A 22,300-nucleotide genomic window follows, 5' to 3' on the forward strand; every position below is an offset into this window, starting at 1 on the left:
ACATAAATTATTTCTGTTAAGGTACAAACATGGTGTGTGTAAAATCGATCCTTTTCGGGGCTATAGTGTCTAATTATATTATTAAAATCCTAACAATGGCAGCAATAAGGTGTCTGCTGCTCGTTTTGCACACAGACGCGCACAGACATCACCTACTTACAGCATGTGCTCACTCAGCCCTGCTGTTTATACAGGGGGTTTCCCTGTATTCTGGTTATATTCTATTTCTTAAATTACTATAAAATAATATCATGGCTGTAAGGCTGTTGTTCTTTTGTGTTGTATTAATGCCCGTGTTTGCATAGGCCTAATAGTGCGTGTGCGTGGCTGTGCGCAACATTATATACCACATCCAGGGTCGGTGGGGGTCGCCAGTCTCTGGCTCCGTTATTTTGGGGGTCGCGGGCTGAAAAGTTTGGGAACCCCTGAGTTAGTCAACCACCAACATTTTCGTCTCGTCTCGTCTCGTCAACGAAAGTTAAAATAGATTTAGTCATAGTTTTTATTTTCAAAGACCCGTTTTCGTCACGTCTTAGTCTCGTCTTAGTCATGAGAAGAAGGTCGTTAACGAATATTTTTCGTCATAGTGTGTGTGTGTCCTTGCTTGGTATTTTTGGGTGTGTTTCTTGAACAGACTGGTTTGTCCTCAGACTGAAGATGAGTGGTTATGAGGAGGAAGAGGAGGACAGATAGATAGATAGATAGATAGATAGATAGATAGATAGATAGATAGATAGATAGATAGATAGATAGATAGATAGATAGATAGATAGATATAAGTCCGGTGTGTTTCCTCCTCTGACCTGTTCTCACTTTACACTTTAACAATAAACACTGAGTTATTAGGACACTTTGTTTGATTCGCTCTAGAGTTTGAGACACACGTTTAAACCTGCTACACAACACGAGACATGATGCACACAGACAGGACATCAGGGTTAAAGTGTGTGAGGAAGGACAGGGACGAACACACACACACACACACAGTCACGTGATTTCCAGTAACTGCAGGGCGGAGGAGGAGGAGCAGCCAGTGAAAGTGAAAGTGAAAGTGTTCAGACTTGTTCTAACAACAAGGAGCAGACGGAGGAGACGTGAAGTCTGAGGCTGGTGAGTGTTCAGCAACATTTATATTATTCATTCATATTATTTTACTGTCACTGACTCTGAGTCAGTTTTCTACTCGTGGACTTTAGAGAGAAGAAGATTCAGGATGAACTTCTGTCAGTCAATCAACAGTTTGACTCAACGCTGTGATTGGCTGAGTCCAACACATTAAACCTACACCTGTCTCAGGTTACCGTGACAACAGGGACACAGTGTAGGAGGGTTGACTCTGTTGTATTTGAAGAAACACTGAGTTTACTACCTGGCTTCATTGTGTGTGTTTGAGCTCACAGTGTTTTTCCTCTCAGACTGAAGATGAGTGGTTATGAGGAGGAAGAGGAGGACAGAGCAGAGTCTCCAGGGTTCAGCTGTGTGTCTCTGAAGAGTGACATGTCCATGGAACAGCCTCCAGTCTTCAGTAATGAACCTGGACCCTCACACACAGAGTAAGAGACCTGCTACAAACATGTGAACCTCCAAACTGAATCCTCAGAGAATGAACCAGTGAATGATGTGTTCTGAATAAAAACATGTTTGTGTTTGCAGAGGTCAGGACCACAGACTGAGAGCCGAGTCTCCAGGGTCCAGCTGTGAGTCTCTGAAGAGTGACTGGTCCATGGAACATCCTCTGTTGTTCAGTAAAGAACCTGGACCCTCACACACAGTAAGAGACCTGCTACAAACATGTGTGATGAAACTGGAAATAAGGCTGACACAAATTGTCTTGTAAATGTGCAGAGTACACAGAGGTCAGGACAGGAAGATGGACAGTCAAATGCAAGGATCTTAACGGCTGTCCTGGCAGTTAGACTGGTTGTAGGTGCAGTTATACGAAATATTCGAGATAGACACATATTCAGTTCTTGAAAATAATAAATATGACGTATGTTGTACATGCATAAACAGAACTCAAACTGAATCTCAGAGAATGAACCAGTGAATGATGTGTTCTGAATAAAAACATGTTTGTGTTTGCAGAGGTCAGACCACAGACTGAGCAAGTCTCAGGGTCCAGCTGTCTGTCTCTGAAGAGTGACTGGTCCATAGGAATTCCTCAGTCTTCAGTAAAGAACCTGGACCCTCACACACAGAGTAAGAGACCTGCTACAAACATGTGAACCTCCAAACTGTCCACTTTCTCTCAGTGTTTATTTGGTCGAGGTCACTGCTTGTGGCTCTAAACATGTTTTTCATGTTGGTGTGTTGATGCTGACCACTGAGGTCACTTTGTTCTCGTAACATTATCTTAGAAGAAACCACATTAATTGTGGACAAAGGGGGAAGGAGTAGCTGCAGGGCCCCAGCTGATCCGACAGATGATCTTTAGTGACACAGGTGTAAAAATAGAAGATCTCAAGAGTCTTAGGCAACATCAACATTACTGTGTTTTAGTTTTAAACACAGTAATGTTGCTGTATTTCCACCTCCACATAAAGTAACAGGCTCAAACCCCGCCAACCTCCAAACTGCTCTGTTATTTTGTTGACGTCACTGCTTGTAACAGGAGAGAGGCTCTTAACGAGGTGAAGAAGATTCGCCGAGAAACCAGGGTCACACTCATCATACTCTGTGGAGGTTAGCAATGTAAATTACGTGGAGTCATTCTGCATCAAGGTCTGACAGAGAAGCAAGTTGACCATCCACTCATCTAAAGAAACAACCTGAATCCAGTGACCATAATAACTTCTCCCAGGTTTCTCTTTGAGGATCTTTAACGGACTCCAGTGTGGTTTGTGGCTCAGCACATTAGAATCTGCTCTGTTGAAGGTTCATGACAACATCCTTCTATCTGTGGCCTCTGGGTCTTGTGCTGTTTGAGTTCTGCTCGACGTCACCACAGCGTTTGACACGGTCCTGACATGTTTGTAAAACAGCTCGAGGTCGAGGTTGGTCTTCATCGTCCAGTGTTGAAACGCTCGCTTCTCTAACGAGAGACGGAACCTTTTTTCATCCTCTGCTCCCATCAATTGTTGGAACCATCTAGGTTCAATTCGTGGACCACTTTTATTTTCACTGTTCCTGCGACTTCTCTGCTCGATCCATCAAAAGTACAATAGTCTTTCTAACTTTAATGCAGACGACATAGTTTCATCCTCCAGTTACACCTGACGGCTGCAGCTTGCCCCAATACATTTTATTAACTCCTTTATGATATCAAACCCTGGAGCTTTGTACAAGTCAATGAAATCAAAATTAATTATATTTGACCCTCAAAGCCCTTGAGACCATTTACTCTGTGACACCCAGTAGCCAGACGCCCCATGTTTTCAGGCTCTGTCCATCCAGCCCTGTCTTGTGAATGGGATATCTCAAGAACGCCCTGAGGGACGTTCTTCACATTTGGTACAAGTGTTCTCTTAGACTCACAGGTTGACTGATTAGATTTGGGTGGTCGAAGGTCACGTGGCCTCACAACATGTTTTGGCCTCTTGAACAGGATATCCCAAGTCTGTCGTAAGGAAGTTCCTTCACATTTTGACCACTTGTCACTTGGTCTTAAAGACGAACTGTTTAGATTTCAAAGGTCAAAGGTCTCTGACCTCATGAGTCTGGAAACAATTGGCAGTATTTCTAGTTTTAACCTGTTTGTCTTGTGCTTCTCATGCCTCCATTATTAATCAGTTTAAATGTGCTTTATAAAAATATGAGTTGCCAACTTGTTACTCTGGAGTCTGCCTGACTTCAGATGCTTAACTGCAGTCATCTTGAAGCTGTCAATCAATCATGACAAAATGACAACCTGTGACTGTGACATGTGAGTTATCAGGAAATGTCTTCACAGAGAGAGGAAGAGGAGTCATGTTTCTGAGGAGGAGCAGTCGTCCTGCTGTGCTTCGTGTCAGGACGTCCTGAAGGATCCAGTCTCCACCAGCTGTGGACACTGGTTCTGCAGACAGTGCATCACCTCATACTGGGACCAGTCTGGGTCTTCAGGAGACTCCTCCTGTCCCCAGTGTGGACAAAGATCCAGAACAGGAGCTGGAGCTCAGACAGCCGGTCAGAGCAGCACTGTACATGTGTCTGCTGATGTCTTCACTTCTGACAACAGCACATGTGGTTTTATTTTGTTCCTTCATACAGCATCAACATTTAACATCGTTATAAAAGCACAAAGTTAAAAAGCTTTTATTTTCTGTAGTTTTTCTGTATCTGATGAAAACAATCAGCAGATTCTCTGTCTCTGACATTGTTTCTTGTCTTTCAGCAGATCGTGGTCTGCAGGAGGTTTTAGATGAACATAAGCTCAGTCTGAGGAGGAGATGTGAACATGTGACTGAAGGAACTGATGAAACAGGAAGTAGAACCCTCCTCAACAGGATCTACACTGAGCTCTACATCACAGAGGGACAGAGTGAAGAGGTTAATACTCAACATGAGGTGAGGCAGCTTGAGACGGCTTCCAAGATGAAGAGCCTCCACGACACTCCCATCAAGTGCCACGACATCTTTAAAGCCTCAACTGACCAGCAGAGCAGCATCAGAGTCGTCCTGACCAACGGCGTCGCTGGCGTTGGAAAACCTTCTCGGTGCAGAAGTTCACTCTGGACTGGGCAGAGGTTTTAGAAAACCAAGATGTGCGTCTGCTGACTGTGCTTTCGTTCAGGGAGCTGAACCTGGTGAAAGACCAGCAGCACAGTCTTCTCACGCTGCTCCGTGTTTTCCATCCAGCGTTACAGAAGCTCACGGCAGAGACGCTCGCTGTCTGTAAACCTTTGTTCATCTTTGACGGCCTGGATGAAAGCAGACCTTCTCTGGACTTCAACCACAGGGAGCTTGTGTCTGATGTCACACAGAGGTCATCAGTCAACGTGCTGCTGACAAACCTCATCCGGGGGAATCTGCTTCCCTCGGCTCTCGTCTGGATAACCTCCAGACCTGCGGCGGCCAATCAGATCCCTCCTGCATGTGTCGACAGGGTCACAGAAGTACGAGGCTTCACTGACGCCCAGAAGGAGGAGTACTTCAGGAGGAGATTCAGTGATGAAGAGCTGTGCAGCAGAATCATCTCACACATCAAGACGTCCAGGAGCCTCCACATCATGTGTCAAATCCCAGTCTTCTGCTGGATCAGTGCTACAGTTCTGGAGCACATGTTGACCACAGACCAGAGAGGAGAGCTGCCCAAGACCCTGACTGACCTGTACTCACACTTCCTGCTGGTTCAGACAAAGAGGAAGAACAACAAGTACGGTGAGGGACATGAGACGACTCCACAGCAGCTGACGGAGGCTGACAGGGACGTTCTTCTGAAGCTGGGGAGGCTGGCGCTAAACATCTGGAGGAAGGAAACATCATATTCTACCAAGAAGACCTGGAGCGGTGTGGTCTTAATGTCACAGAGGCCTCGGTGTACTCAGGAGTTTGTACTGAGATCTTCAGAAGAGAGTGTGTGATCTTCCAGAAATCAGTCTACTGCTTTGTTCATCTGAGCGTTCAGGAGTTTCTGGCTGCAGTCTACATGTTCCACTGTTACACCAAGAGGAACACAGAAGAACTCAACAACTTCTTGGGAACATATGGGAACACAGACAGTACCTTCTCCCTGGATGACCTCCTGAAGAGAACCATGGAGAAATCCCTCACCAGTACAAATGGTCATCTGGACCTGTTTGTTCGCTTCCTTCACGGCCTCAGTCTGGAGTCCAACCAGAGAGTCTTAGGAGGCCTGCTGGGTCGGACAGGGAACAATCCAAAGATCATCCAGAGAGTCATCAACAACCTGAAGGAGATGGAGAGTGATGACATTTCTCCTGACAGAAGCATCAACATCTTCCACTGTCTGACTGAGATGAACGACCACTCAGTTCATCAGCAGATGCAACAGTTCCTGACGTCAGAGAAAAATCAGAGGAGAACTCTCTGAGATCCACTGCTCAGCTCTGGCCTACATGCTGCAGATGTCAGAGGAGGTTCTGGATGAGTTGGACCTGGAGAAGTTCAACACATCAGACCAGGGTCGATGGAGACTGATCCCAGCTGTGAGGAACTGCAGGAAGGCTCGGTGAGTCCAGACATGATCAATAACATGTTCAATCAGTGAGAAAGGTGTGTGTGTGTGTGTGTGTGTGTGTGTGTGTGTGTGTGTGTGTGTGTGTGTGTGTGTGTGTGTGTGTGTGTGTGTGTGTGTGTGTGTGTGTGTGTGTGTGTGTGTGTGTGTGTGTGTGTGTGTTCCCACCCTGCGTTTGTACGCCACCACCAACCAGTGCAGTGTCCGTCCCTCCAGGTTCCTGACATGTTGCATTCACAATAATATGAGGTCACTGTAACCTTTGACCTTTGACCCCTGAAATCTAATCAGTTTATCTTTGAGTCCAACTGGTCAAAATGTGAAGAAATCCCCTAAAGACTTGAGACTTCAAGAAGCCATGAACATGTTGTGTGACCTTGACCTTTGACCTCTGACCACCTGAATCTAATGAGTTCCTCTGTCAGTCTGAATGAACGCTTGAACCAAATCTGAAAGGATTCTCTTGAGGAGTTTTTAACATGTTCATGAGGCAAAGAGAGGGATTTACCAGGGTGAGGGTCACATGATCACGTTTTGTATGAATGTTGTGTTTTCTGATTTTATTCTAACAGATATTTTCTTTAATTACAGACTCTGTGGTTGTGAACTCTCAGAGACTCAGTGTGAAGTCTTGGCCTCAGCTCTGAAGTCAGACCCTCACATCTGAGAGAACTGGATCTGAGTAACAACAAGCTGCAGGACTCAGGAGTGAAGCTGCTGTGTTCTGGACTGGAGAGTCCAAACTGTCGACTGGAGACTCTGAGGTCCTTAAATCCTTGTTCACTTTTCAGACTTTCTTTCTTATTGGGTCATTATTTATTTAAATTGTCTCAGTTCTGCTCTGCTCACTGTCCCTCAGTCATCTGTCCCTCACCCAGCCTGTCAGTCACGTCCACCTCATCAACTCCATTCACCTGCACTCACCTGCTCCTGATCACTAAGAAAGTGTCAGTCAATAACATGTGGACTGAGGCCGAGCACTCGTCCTCCTCAGGTTTTCAGAATAAGACACATTCTTATTGAAACACGTTGGACAGTTGATAAGTATAGAAACAAACAGGAAGTGACTGTCAGGAGCCATCCCTACTTTAAACAGTGTTTAATTACACAAACCTGCTCAGTGACCAACACACAGAGAAGAAGCTGATGAATGAAACAATGGTCCAACATGTCTGATCTGATATTTATCTTCAGGTCACAGACTGGACTGAGGTCAGCAGCATGTTGAGAGTCTGTGTTGACATGAAGACGATCCACAACAACAGGAGGACACATTCTAATATTCATATTTCTTTATCCAGGTTGAAGAACTGCAGACTGTCAGAGATCAGCTGTTCTTCTCTAGCTTCAGCTCTGAGGTCAAACCCTCTCATCTGAGAGAACTGGATCTGAGTAGAAAACAAGCTGCAGGCTCAGCAGTGAAGGAGCTGTGTGGTTTCTACAGAGTCCAACCTGTCAACTGAGACTCTGAGGTCAGTTCACTGACTGACTTTGTAGATCTCATATCTATAAAAAGCATTTATACACAATTTATCTCATTTAATTCTAATTTAACATAATTCCTCTTCATATAACTTGAATCCATTCATTAATTAATCTGTGACATTTAAATATTCAGCTACTTTCAAAGAGTTTAGTTCTGGATTTCCTAAACTGATCTGCAGGACAGAGACCGGGTCCAAATAATCTATTTGTACTGAATCAGGACTCGTTTTTAGTCCAACATGTCTGATTTCATATTTATCTTCCATGTTATGAGTCTGTGTCACATGAATATGTGTCTGTTATTTTCACACATGAACTCAGTTTAATTTACAGTTAAGTTTTATTCTTTATCCAGGTTGTGGAGCTGCAGACTGTCAGAGATCAGCTGTTCTTCTGGCTTCAGCTCTGAGGTCGACCCTCTCATCTGAGAGAACTGGATCTGAGTCTAACAACGACCTGCAGGACTCAGGAGTGAAGGAGCTGTGTGGTTTTCTACAGAGTCCAACCTGTCGACTGGAGACTCTGAGGTCAGACATCATGTTTTAATGTTAAAGGTTCAGTCTTAATATAAAGTATTTAATTCTAAAGTCTGTAAATATAAAGTATGTAAATAAAAGTATGTAAATATATAGTATTTATTTATAAAGTATTTAAATATAAAGTATTTAAATATAAATGGCTCTTCTAAAGTAAAGAAAACAACAATTGGTACAATTCAGTGAAACTAGTGAAAACATCTCTAGGATTCTTTTCTCTTCAGTTTCTAACAATGGATCCTTTCACCTGAATCTTCCACACTGGAGCTTGAAGGTCAAAGTGCAGAACATGTGTTCCTAACAGTGAACACTGATACTGAGCTGAGAGATGTTTGTAGAATGAGCTGAGGACCGAGTCAGGCTCAATGTGACTGAAGTTTTACTGACAGAGAAACAATCCAATGCTGGACAATGTGTACATGTAATGTTTCTGTGGAAGCTAACCAGGACTTGTCCCGGTGGTCCTGTGGACTGACCACATGACAGCGTGCTGCGTTGGTGTTCTGGGACTGGGCTCAGGGTCCAGAGTCCAAGTTGATTATATTTGATTCCTTTTATTTTTAGGACCAAGTTCTTCAGCCCTGTTTCTTCCACTTTGGGTTCATTTCCAACATGAAACCCTTCCTCTGGTTTCAGGACTTACACGGGGTCGTCCATGCCTTTATCTTTTCACCACTAGATCTCTGTCCCGCCCTGTACACACGTGTTCCTCAGGCTCCCTGCACCACTTTCAACTGGTCCAACTGCTGCTCAGATCATTGCCACTTCAAGAAAACATGATCATAGAACTGCTCGCCCTTTCACACATCAACTGTGGAACATGTTCTGACAAGTGGGTCGGACATTCTCTGGAGCTGAAGCAGCAGCAGGAGATTGTCGGGTCCGACTCCTCACAGCAACAGGAACATGTGGGAACATTCAGACGAGGCGGAGCCAAACACATATCTCCATGATAACCATGGTTACGTTAAGTTATGTAAGTTACAGGTTCACTGTGAAGGAGTTAGTGGCGTCTCCAGGTGTCTTGCATGTAGGCCCACTTGTTCACGTGTACGACTCTGAACATGTCAGCAAGATATTTAGAGACATCTAGTGGTGAAGTTACATATTACAAACAACTGAACCCGGACACGAGGACTTTCAAGCTGTTTTCAGTCATGAACTCTGTAAAATAGTGTCTGGACATTTTCTGGAGTTTGACTTTCACATATGAAGAACGGGTGGAGCAGCAGGAGGCCGGACATGACGTATAAACTCTGCTGTGGAAAGATCAGTGTTGTTGTTTACAGCTCATCCACACCGGCGTCGGCCCTCATCACCAAAAAGATCTGGAATCTCCTCGTGTTTCCAAGTTGACGTCTTCGTCTTCTCGGTACGGCTCCTCTTCTTCATCCTGAGATATTTGTGTTCTTCCAGTTTCACGTCCGTCACGTGTAAGAAACCTCATCAACACGTCCACTCGTCTCTGTGAATCCTCTGGACATTCACCTGCTCTATTCTCACATGGACTCACTCAGAAACTTTATTAGGAGGCTGCAGGAAATGTTCCAGAAAATGTCCAGAACAACTTGACTCAGACTTCAGGTCTGAAAACAGAGACAGTGATGTTTAGTCAAAGTCCTTTATTTTCACACATGAACTCAGTTTAATTTACAGCTAAGTTTTATTCTTTATCCAGGTTGAATCACTGCAGACTGTCAGAGATCAGCTGTTCTTCTCTGGCTTCAGCTCTGAGGTCAACCCCCTCTCATCTGAGAGAACTGAATCTGAGTAACAACGACCTGCAGGACTCAGGAGTGAAGGAGCTGTGTGGTTTTCTACAGAGTCCAACCTGTCGACTGGAGACTCTGACGTCAGTTCACTGACTGACTTTTGTAGATCTCATATCTATAATACAGCATTTATACACAATTTGTCTCATTTAATTCTAATTTAACATAATTGCTCTTCATACATAACTTGAATCCATTCATTAATTAATCTGTGACATTTTAAATATTCAGCTACTTGTTAAAACACTGAGTTTAGTTCTGGATTTCCTAAACTGATCTGCAGGACAGAGACCGGGTCCAAATAATCTATTTGTACTGAATCAGGACTCGTTTTGTCCAACATGTCTGATTTCATATTTATCTTCCATGTTATGAGTCTGTGTGACATGAATATGTGTCTGTTATTTTCACACATGAACTCAGTTTAATTTACAATTAAGTTTTATTCTTTATCCAGGTTGAAGAGCTGCAGTCTGTCAGAGATCAGCTGTTCTTCTCTGGCTTCAGCTCTGAGGTCAAACCCTCTCATCTGAGAAAACTGGGTCTGAGCGCAATGACCTGCAGGACTCAGAGTGAAGGAGCTGTGTGGTTTTAGAGTCAACCTGTCGCTGAGACTTGAGTTCATGACTGCTTTGTAGATACAAACAGCATTTAAACAATTATCTTTAATATAATTTATAATTCCTCTTACAACTGATCATTCATAATTAAGTGACATTTAAATAATCAGCTACTTGTAACCTGTTTAGTTTGGTTTAAACTGATTCAGGAAGGTCATCTTTTGTCTGAATCAGACTGTTTTAGTCTCTGTTCATATTATCTTCCATGTTATGAGTCTTCAGAATATTTTTTTCACATGAACTCATTATTGTTTTATTTTTATCAGGTTAGTCTCTGCAGACTGTCAGAGATCAGCTGTTCTTCTCTGGCTTCAGCTCTGAGGTCAAACCCCTCTCATCTGAGAGAACTGGGTCTGAGAGGAAACAACCTGCAGGACTCAGGAGTGAAGGAGCTGCTTGATCTACAGGAGAGTCCAACCTGTCGACTGGAGACTCTGAGGTCAGTAGATGGTTGGAGTCAGTCCACGCTGCTTTCATCAGTATGTTACTAAACACAGTCAGTATCACAGATCCAGGGTCTGTGCTACCAAGCAGGATTTGTGGTTATCAGGTTAACTTCAGGTTTAGTTTTTCAGTTCTAGAAGCTCGTCCACTTCTTAACGAGGTAAATCACCATGGTAACTTCTGATGAGCGGCTAACCTGCTCCAGGTTAAGTTGGGAATCAACCCGTATTGAAGCTCCGCCCACTGACCACAGTGACTCTCCACTGTTGTGTGGTGCACACTCTCCTTAAAGGGACGGATAAGGAAGTTTAAATCAACGTCTGGTTGGTTCAGTTGATCTCTAACTCACCCAGAACATCTCAATCTCTCCAGACTCATCCTGTCACCCAAACACCAGATGCACTCAGTCAGCTTCCTGAAGATAGGTCCATGTGTTTCTATTGAGGAGTGATGTCAGAGGTGTCCACCACAGTGTCCTCAGAGACAGTGAGACAGTGTGTGTCCTCAGAGTCAGTGACACAGTGTGTGTCCTCAGAGACAGTGTTTGTCCTCTGAGACAGTGAGTCAGTGTGTGTCCTCAGAGACATTGAGACAGTGTGTGTCCTCTGAGACAGTGAGTCAGTGTGTGTCCTCAGAGACAGTGAATCAAGTGTGTCCTCAGAGACACTGAGACAATGTGTGTCCTCAGAGACACTGAGACAGTGTGTGTCCTCAGAGACAGTGAGTCAGTGTGTGTCCTCAGAGACACTGAGACAGTGTTTGTCCTCAGAGACAGTGAGTCAGTGTGTGTCCTCTGAGACAGTGTGTCTCCTCAGAGACAGTGTTTGTCCTCAGAGTCAGTGAGACAGTGTGTCCTCCAGAGACAGTGTGTGTCCTCAGAGTCAGTGAGACAGTGTGTGTCCTCAGAGACAGTGAGACAGTGTGTGTCCTCAGAGACAGTGAGACAGTGTGTGTCCTCAGGGTCAGTGTGTGTCCTGAGACAAGTGTGGCAGTTTGTGTCCTCAGAGACAGTGTGTGTCTCAGAGACAGTGAGACAGTGTGTGTCCTCAGAGACAGTGAGACAGTGTGTGTCCTCAGAGTCAGTGTGTGTCCTCAGAGACAGTGAGACAGTGTGTGTCCTCAGATACAGTGAAGCAGTTTGTGTCCTCAGAGACAGTGTGTCCTCAGAGACAGTGAGACAGTGTGTGCCCTCAGAGACAGTGTGTGTCCTCAGAGACAGTGAGACAGTGTGTGTCCTCAGAGAAACTGAGACAGTGTGTGTCCTCAGAGACAGTGAGTCAGTGTGTGTCCTCAGAGACACTGAGACAGTGTTTGTCCTCAGAGACAGTGAGTCAGTGTGTGTCCTCTGAGACAGTGTGTCTCCTCAGAGACAGTGTTTGTCCTCAGAGTCAGTGAGACAGTGTGTGTCCTCAGAGAACAGTGTGTGTCCTCAGAGTCAGTGAGACAGTGTGTGTCCTCAGAGTCAGTGAGACAGTGTGTCCTCTCAGACAGTGAGACAGTGTGTGTCCTCAGGGTGAGTGTGTCCTCAGAGACAGTGAGGCAGTTTGTGTCCTCAGAGACAGTGTGTGTCTCAGAGACAGTGAGACAGTGTGTGTCCTCAGAGACAGTGAGACAGTGTGTGTCCTCAGAGTCAGTGTGTGTCCTCAGAGACAGTGAGACAGTGTGTGTCCTCAGATACAGTGAGGCAGTTTGTGTCCTCAGAGACAGTGTGTCCTCAGAGACAGTGAGACAGTGTGTGCCCTCAGAGACAGTGTGTGTTCTCAGAGACAGTGAGACAGTGTGTGTCCTCAGAGACAGTGAGACAGTGTGTGTCCTCAGAGACAGTGAGTCAGTGTGTGTCCTCAGAGACAGTGAGACAGTGTGTGTCCTCAAAGACAGTGAGACAGTGTGTGTCCTCAGAGTCAGTGAGACAGTGTGTGTCCTCAGAGTCAGTGAGACAGTGTGTGTCCTCAGAGACAGTGAGACAGTGTGTCTTCCACTCGTCTTGTTAGTAAACAACAGATTCAGATCTCGTGGCCTCGAGTTATTTATCTCGTTCACACGTTATTATGTCGTGGTCACGTAATATATTTTTACCAAATGCCACCAGGGGGCGCTGTAACTTACACATTGACACGATCCCAGATGTTTCACCAGCTGTTCTTCCTGCATTTAGCAGCTGTGACTGAGTTTCTTTTATTCTGGATCATGTGTTTGTTCTCCTCTGATTTTTATTATAGAACAGTTTGATCCTGGTTGTGAAATATGAGGCTCTGCTGTCAGTCAAACTGTCCATGTCTGTGATTGGTCATACACAGTAGACCCCGCCCCTTTTATGTGCACGCTCAGATCTCGATGAGGAAAACCTGAGTTAACTTAACGAGTTGATAACCAGCGTCATGTGACCACTTAGCCTGACTGTGTCTGTCAGGTTCAGTTGAGCTGGATCTCAGAAAGATCTCCTGGACATGTTGAAGTGTCTTCGTAGTTCAGGCCTCAGTGTTTCCTCAGTGAAGCTGTGAGAGGACAATGAGGACAGACAGTCAGGATTGGACAGAAACACAGAGAGACAACAGTCGGCCAATCAGACGAGCCACAAGCTGCTTGGGATCATTTGATTGAGTTGACGTGAAGACGACAGTTGTTGTTGTTTTCATGTGAACAGGAAATGAAGCTGGACCACAGCTGACAGCCTCACACGAGGAACAGAGACGCTGTCGTCTTCATCTGATCTGAGACAGTTTGTTCTCTCACTTCATCAGTGAAGAACTGATCAGGTGGATCTTTGTCACAGCTCTGAGATCAGTGGGACTGAAGCCTCTCCTCATCACCATGGTAACCAGGAGCTCTTTATACAGAGCAGAACCTCTGCTGAGGTCCATCTGTCTCATCTGGTCCCAGTTTGTCAGAAGCAGATGTTCATCAACACACAGTGAAACATGTTTCACCTGTAACAGCAGTAAATCCACCTCTCAGGTGTCCACTCTGCACTTTGACATGCAGAGGAAACACACTTAGCTCTTAGCGTGTTCATTCCAACACGTGAACATGAAGCAGAGAGGAAGCTGCTCCACCTCTGAACAGGACTGAAGTCCTGCTGCTCTTTCTACTGGATGTGCTGCATCACTGACTCACAGCTGATGAAGAGTCTCTGTAACACTGATGTCTTCTTCTCTCAACAGATGGAAGTGGTCTTTGTGGAAGGTGAGTGTGAAGAGGACAGTGTGTGTGGACGGAGGCTGAGCTGTGTCCTGAGGATCCAGAGGCTGAAGCAGCAGCAGCTTGTGTGTAGAGCGGCTCTGACTGGGCCTTGTTGCTGGGAGGCAGAGTGGAGACAGAGCTCCAGAGGAATCAGAGGAGGTTGTTGTAATATGTGACTTCACCACTAGATGGCCCTCCACACCGATTGTGTTTGTTCACATGAACAATGTGTTTATTGAAATGACACAACACAAGCAGAATATATAACCCCTCTATAAAGCGTCACATATGTGTTTAAGTTTCCTTTATTCTGTCCCACCTTTGTCCCTCAGTCTGTCTCCATGTGTGTAGAACCACATTCTGTTTGTTTATGAGCTGAAAGTTCCTGGATTCACGTCACAAATTGATTTAGTTCAACACAAAGTTAAACACAATCAAATCACTTTGAGTTTAAAATCAGAGTTTTGTCTTTGACACAAAAGATCAAAACTTTTTAAGTTCAAACACACAATGAGCAGAAGAAGAATCTGATCTAATCTTCAGCTGTTTCACAAGACGTTCATTAACTAAGTAGTTTCAGGTTTAGTTTAGGCCAGGTTTAAGTTAAGGTTAGTTTAAGTTTAGGTTAGTTTAAGTTTAGATTTAGGTTAGTTTAAGTTTAGGTTAGTTGAAGTTTGTGTTCAGCTCAGGTTCAGGTTAGTTTAACCTCTTTCTCTCCCTCAACGCATGTTTGAGGTAAACCGGAGCAGAGTGAGACATCTGTCTAACTTACGACCATTTCTGAAATGAGAATATTTATTTGTGTTATTTGTTCTTAAAGAGTTTCGAGGCTTCAGCAGCAGAGGAGTGAGAAGAGAAAAGAGTTTTTATCTGATGATTGACAAAGAGAAAACTACAGGATATCACAAGACTTAGTGTGGAAATGAGGACGGGAAAGTGTCTCCGTCTGATTTCTGTCTTTAAGAGACGAGTTGGAGAGTGGGGGTGCAAGGAGGAATTAGAGATAATAACAGTTTAAAGATGTCTCACGTTGAATCATTGATTGATCCTGAGTTTTATTCATGTTCAGGTGAGTGTAGTTTAGTTGTTGACCTCTGATATAAAAGTTCAGGCGACGCAGCTTCGGTTGAAATACAGGAACTAACACACTGTGTCTTTTTGTTTCTCAGATCAAATACTTTTGTGTTTTTAACGATGAATCACAGTTTTCAGGTCGTTGTCTCCTCCAGACAGTGACAGTTTCTGGAGCGTGAACAGACTGTGTGAGGACGTCCGGCCTCCAGGTTTCCGTACGTCGCAGAGTATTTTGATACACGGCTCCCGTCTACGTTCTGGACAGAAATATTTGACTCTTGTACTTGTATGTGTCCAGTACATCCAAGTGTTTTCTGGCTCTGTTGTCTTGCTGTGTGGATTTGCATCCCAGTCTTGTACTGAGTAAAACCTCCGTCAGCCATGAGACGTCATTTTAGCCGGAGAGTCTTTTGCCTTTTGTATGTTTGATTGTTTCATAAATACTCGATGCAGTAGAATATAATTTACTGAGTATTCACATGTTAACTGTGTTGGTTTTTGATGGCATTTTAGAAAAACTTTTATTTTCCTGCATTAAGCTTCTTTTTCTTCTAATGTCACCAGTGTTAAGTTTTTGATTTAGTGTGTGTGATGACGGATTATACTAAGTTTATTTACATTTTATTTCAAATGATATATCGCTCAGTTATGTTCTTTTCCATACGATTATTGCCGTGTTACATATGTAAGAAATAAAGACGATTTGTCACCAGAGATGTGATTCTTCTTCAGAACGAGTCTGAAACGGTGAATCAGAGCACAACGAATACTGATCATGTTTTCATCAGGTTATATTTATTTCTCTTTAAATGCACATGGTGTTATTTCCAAACCACCACTCTCACAACCAGTCCAGAGCGGAGCTGTGGCCGGAAAAGTGTAACGTAGATAATAGATGAACAAATAAAGTTCCTTAGATGTTTGACTTTTTAATCGTGAATTACTTTTCTGTGAGTGTTTGTGACGTCACGCATCACAAGGAACAAAGTTGTGAATGAGCCGTGAGCAGCTGCTACATTACGTGTGGATCCTCCTGCTCCTCGTTCAGATGATCACTCCGAGGCTCTGATGGAGACGCCTCGTCCATCTTTATCTACAGTCCAGTGCTCGAACACGTTGTTCTGACGTCTCTATGTTCACATCAATGACTGGATAAACATGGACGACACGTGAAGGAACTGAGTGTTGGTTGGATTCCACAGTTTATGAGACTCATTTAAACATCCTGAAAAAGGACCAGTGGACATGTTACGGCTCAGTCCCAGGAGACGCTCACAGAGTTCAGGGAAGTTGGAAAGATATTCACAGATTCAGACTTCCCGGATCAATGAGTCAGAAGCGAAACGTTGTTCAAACACAAACGCTGCATAACTCCCACCGTAGCAAGGTGGACAACGGGCTACCGGACAGTTATCATCAATATGAGTCGTCCTCCGTGATGGACACAGGACATTGGTGTCTCTGGACAGCCTGCTGTGAGACGCTCAGGGACCGTCTACAAAGTGCAACACCGAAAAGAGATAATTACACAAATATTCAATAACTTCACTGTAATACTGTATATTATCACCAAAATCACGTCACATATCCAGGGTCACCTGGTGGCTATGCTACAGTATTTAATTTCGAAAAAATATATTTTGCATAAGTTTGGGATATATTCATTATGATTATTCAATAACTTAACTCTATTACTGTATATTCTCACCAAAATCATGTCACAGGTCCAGCGAGTCCTGCTGACTATGCTACAGTACTAAGTTTGGGAAAAAGTGATTTTGCTTAAGTTTTGGAAATATTTATTATGAAATATATTCAATAACTTCTCTCAATTACTGTATATTCTCACCAAAATCATGTCACAGGTCCAGGGTCTCCTGTTGGCTATGCTACAGTACTTAGTTTGAAAAAAATTAATTTAGCATAATTTTGGGAAATATATTTTATGAACATTATTCAACTTCACTGTCATACTGTATATTCTCACCAAAATCATGACACATGTCCAGCGAGTCCTGCTGGATGGATATGTGAGATGATTTTGGTGAGAATATACATTATTACAGTGAAGTTATTGAATAATTTTGTAATATCTCTTTTCGGTGTTGCACTTTGTAGACGGTCCCTGCGCGTCTCACAGCAGGCTGTCCAGAGACACCAATGTCCTGTGTCCATCACGGAGAACGACTCATATTGATGATAACTGTCCTGTAGCCCGTTGTCCACCTTGCTACGGTGGGAGTTATGCAGCGTTTGTGTTTGAACAACGTTTCTCTTCTGACTCATTGATCCGGGAAGTCTGAATCTGTGAATATCTTTCCAACTTCCCTGAACTCGCTCACAGGACTCAGTGTTAAAGTGAACATCTGGATTCAGGATCCCACACCGTCCATTATTAACTAAATACATGATCCTAAGTTTGTCATCGACATCATAACCATCACAATAAAACATGAACTGTGAACCAGTTCATCTTCATGGGTATGAACTGGACTTTGAACTGGGTGGTTTCATGTGTGAACTGGTTCAACAGGGAGGAGGAGCCTGAGAACAGGGAAGTGTCAGACTCCATTTTCACCTGGATGAGCAGAAGGAAGAAAAGTGAGCAGGTGAGTGTGAACACAACTTTCTGAGAGTCTTCACTGTGGATCCCAGTAAAGCTCTGGACTCACTGGCTGAGGTGTGAGGAACATCGACCTGCAGAGCCAGGTACACACACACACACACACACACACACACATATATAAATATAAATATAAAACAGCTTCATCTCTACATGATATGAACATTAGATATGCAGTTTTTTAACTTTATACTGGTTTTGTGTGAGTTTTAAAGTGAATATAAAGTTGAAGAGCTTGTGTTTGACCTTCATTTGGGCACAAAGCCATAGAACTGGGTGGAGATACAGAGTGCTGCTTCAAGCTGCTGACTGATGTGCTCTCAGTGTTACTGTCTATAAAGTTCTGTAATTCATTTCCAGCCTTTATGACGTGAACACGATACTAGATGTTGAGTTTTCTTCTCTTAGTGGCAGGGGGTTGAAGGACACATGAACTTTTACAAGCTTGTATTAATTCAGTTTAATGTAGTTTATTGGTTTGAGTGTAGATCAGGAAATGCTCGAGTTTGAGAAATTTGCATCCAAACTAGTTGAGGCCTCCTGAGGTCACCTGTCTCACTCCTACAGACAAAGAGTTCAGTCCTTATCACACAATGGAAGTGAGTGACTGACAGCTGGAGAACTAATGTTCAATATGTACTTATATACAAGGTAGTATTCATATTTATGAACATATTCAACTCAAAGCCTTTGTAAAAAACATTGTGCTGCAGTAGCAGAACTCTGCAGAACATTGATGAACTGAGAAGATGAAGATTGAACAGATGCTGTAAATATGAATTAATATTAATGTGAATATTGTGCATCAAACAGATAAAGTTGCATAACTGCATTTCTTTGTGTATATTTGTGCTCGTGCATTCAGCCTTTAATTGAAATTACAAGATACATGAATATGAGTATGACCCTCCTAAGTGTGTGTGTGTGTGTGTGTGTGTGTGTGTGTGTGTGTGTGTGTGTGTGTGTGTGTGTGTGTGTGTGTGTGTGTGTGTGTGTGTGTGTGTGTGTGTGTGTGTGTGTGTGTGTGAGTTCTTGAACAGACTTGTTTGTCCTGGTTCCTGTGAGCTCACAGTGTTTTTCCTCTCAGACTGAAGATGAGGAGTCATGAGGAGGAAGAGGAGGACAGAGCAGAGTCTCCAGGGTCCAGCTGTCTGTCTCTGAAGAGTGACCGGTCCATGGGACATCATCCAGTCTTCAGTAATGAACCTGGACCCTCACACACAAAGTAAGAGACCTGCTACAAACATGTGAACCTCAAACTGAATCCTCAGAGAATGCAAGTGTAGCTTTCACAAGACATGTGAACCTCCAAACTGAATCCTCAGAGAATGAACCAGTGAATGATGTGTTCTGAATAAAAACATGTTTGTGTTTGCAGAGGTCAGGACCACAGACTGAGAGCCGAGTCTCCAGGGTTCAGCTGTCTGTCTCTGAAGAGTGACTGGTCCATAGGAATTCCTCCAGTCTTCAGTAAAGAACCTGGACCCTCACACACAGAGTAAGAGACCTGCTACAAACATGTGAACCTCCAAACTGTCCACTTTCTCTCAGTGTTTATTTGGTCGAGGTCACTGCTTGTAGCTCTAAACATGTTTTTCATGTCGGTGTGTTGATGCTGACCACTGAGGTCACTTTGTTCTCGTAACATTATCTTAGAAGAAACCACATTAATTGTGGACAAAGGGGGAAGGAGTAGCTGCAGGGCCCCAGCTGATCCGACAGATGATCTTTAGTGACACAGGTGTAAAAATAGAAGATCTCAAGAGTCTTAGGTAACATCAACATTACTGTGTTTTAGTTTTAAACACAGTAATGTTGCTGTATTTCCACCTCACACATAAAGTAACAGACCACAAACCCCGTCAACCTCCAAACTGCTCTGTTTATTTTGTTGACGTCACTGCTTGTAACAGGAGGGGCCTCTAAACGAGGTGAAGAAGATTCGGCCGTTAGAAACCAGGGGTCACACTCATCATACTCTGTGGAGGTTAGCAATGTAAATTACGTGGAGTCATTCTGCATCAAGGTCTGACAGAGAAGCAAGTTGCACCATCCACTCATCTAAAGAAACAACCGTGAATCCCAGTGACCATAATAACTTCTCCCAGGTTTCTCTTTGAGGATCTTTAACGGACTCCAGTGTGGTTTGTGGCTCAGCACATTAGAATCTGCTCTGTTGAAGGTTCATGACAACATCCTTCTGTCTGTGGCCTCTGGGTCTTGTGCTGTTTGAGTTCTGCTCGACGTCACCACAGCGTTTGACACGGTCCTGACATGTTTGTAAAACAGCTCGAGGTCGAAGTTGGTCTTCATCGTCCAGTGTTGAAACGTTTCGCTTCCTTAACGAGAGACGGAACCTTTTTTCATCCTCTGCTCCCATCAATTGTTGGAACCATCAAGGTTCAATTCGTGGACCACTTTTATTTTCACTGTTCCTGCGACTTCTCTGCTCGATCCATCAAAAGTACAATAGTCTTTCTAACTTTAATGCAGACGACATAGTTTCATCCTCCAGTTACACCTGACGGCTGCAGCTTACATTATCTTAACTCCTTTATGATATCAAACCCTGGAGCTTTGTACAAGTCAATGAAATCAAAATTAATTATATTTGACCCTCAAAGCCCTTGAGACCATTTACTCTGTGACACCCAGTAGCCAGAAGCCCCATGTTTTCAGGCTCTGTCCGTCCAGCCCTGTCTTGTGAATGGGATATCTCAAGAACGCCCTGAGGGACGTTCTTCACATTTGGTACAAGTGTTCTCTTAGACTCACAGGTTGACTGATTAGATTTGGGTGGTCGAAGGTCACGTGGCCTCACAACATGTTTTGGCCTCTTGAACAGGATATCCCAAGTCTGTCGTAAGGAAGTTCCTTCACATTTTGACCACTTGTCACTTGGTCTTAAAGACGAACTGTTTAGATTTCAAAGGTCAAAGGTCTCTGACCTCATGAGTCTGGAAACAATTGGCAGTATTTCTAGTTTTAACCTGTTTGTCTTGTGCTTCTCATGCCTCCATTATTAATCAGTTTAAATGTGCTTTATAAAAATATGAGTTGCCAACTTTTTACTCTGGAGTCTGCCTGACTTCAGATGCTTAACTGCAGTCATCTTGAAGCTGTCAATCAATCATGACAAAATGACAACCTGTGACTGTGACATGTGACTTATCAGGAAATGTCTTCACAGAGAGAGGAAGAGGAGTCATGTTTCTGAGGAGGAGCAGTCGTCCTGCTGTGCTTCGTGTCAGGACGTCCTGAAGGATCCAGTCTCCACCAGCTGTGGACACTGGTTCTGCAGACAGTGCATCACCTCATACTGGGACCAGTCTGGCTCTTCAGGAGACTCCTCCTGTCCCCAGTGTGGACAAAGATCCAGAACAGGAGCTGGAGCTCAGACAGCCGGTCAGAGCAGCACTGTACATGTGTCTGCTGATGTCTTCACTTCTGACAACAGCACATGTGGTTTTATTTTGTTCCTTCATACAGCATCAACATTTAACATCGTTAGAAAAGCACAAAGTTAAAAAGCTTTTATTTTCTGTAGTTTTTCTGTATCTGATGAAAACAATCAGCAGATTCTCAGATTCTCTGTCTCTGACATTGTTTCTTGTCTTTCAGCAGATCGTGGTCTGCAGGAGGTTTCAGATGAACATAAGCTCAGTGTGAGGAGGAGATGTGAACATGTGACTGAAGGAACTGATGAAACAGGAAGTAGAACCCTCCTCAACAGGATCTACACTGAGCTCTACATCACAGAGGGACAGAGTGAAGAGGTTAATACTCAACATGAGGTGAGGCAGCTTGAGACGGCTTCCAAGATGAAGAGCCTCCACGACACTCCCATCAAGTGCCACGACATCTTTAAAGCCTCAACTGACCAGCAGAGCAGCATCAGAGTCGTCCTGACCAACGGCGTGCCGGCGTTGGAAAAACCTTCTCGGTGCAGAAGTTCACTCTGGACTGGGCAGAGGGTTTAGAAAACCAAGATGTGGGTCTGCTGACTGTGCTTTCGTTCAGGGAGCTGAACCTGGTGAAAGACCAGCAGCACAGTCTTCTCACGCTGCTCCGTGTTTTCCATCCAGCGTTACAGAAGCTCACGGCAGAGACGCTCGCTGTCTGTAAACCTTTGTTCATCTTTGACGGCCTGGATGAAAGCAGACTTTCTCTGGACTTCAACCACAGGGAGCTTGTGTCTGATGTCACACAGAGGTCATCAGTCAACGTGCTGCTGACAAACCTCATCCGGGGGAATCTGCTTCCCTCGGCTCTCGTCTGGATAACCTCCAGACCTGCGGCGGCCAATCAGATCCCTCCTACATGTGTTGACAGGGTCACAGAAGTACGAGGCTTCACTGACGCCCAGAAGGAGGAGTACTTCAGGAGGAGATTCAGTGATGAAGAGCTGTGCAGCAGAATCATCTCACACATCAAGACGTCCAGGAGCCTCC

At 44.1% G+C, this 22,300-nt stretch overlaps 2 long non-coding RNA genes across 3 annotated transcripts; both read left to right on the forward strand.

The window, feature by feature from the left end:
- Positions 1-1,020: 1,020 nt before the first annotated feature.
- On the forward strand, positions 1,021-21,085 carry LOC124851161. Of its 2 annotated transcripts, XR_007032250.1 has the most exons (5): positions 1,040-1,110; positions 1,197-1,296; positions 1,416-1,553; positions 19,228-19,347; positions 21,040-21,085. It is a non-coding gene; the product is annotated as an uncharacterized LOC124851161 (long non-coding RNA). The 2 variants fall into 2 exon arrangements; XR_007032251.1 differs by lacking the exon at positions 1,197-1,296 and having other exon boundaries at positions 1,021-1,110.
- Positions 14,290-15,940, forward strand: LOC118103842. The gene is made up of 2 exons (XR_007032252.1): positions 14,290-14,760; positions 14,799-15,940. It is a non-coding gene; the product is annotated as an uncharacterized LOC118103842 (long non-coding RNA).
- Positions 21,086-22,300: the final 1,215 nt, after the last annotated feature.

Source organism: Hippoglossus stenolepis, chromosome 19 (assembly GCF_022539355.2).
Source record: "Hippoglossus stenolepis isolate QCI-W04-F060 chromosome 19, HSTE1.2, whole genome shotgun sequence".
Classification (NCBI taxonomy): domain Eukaryota; kingdom Metazoa; phylum Chordata; class Actinopteri; order Pleuronectiformes; family Pleuronectidae; genus Hippoglossus; species Hippoglossus stenolepis.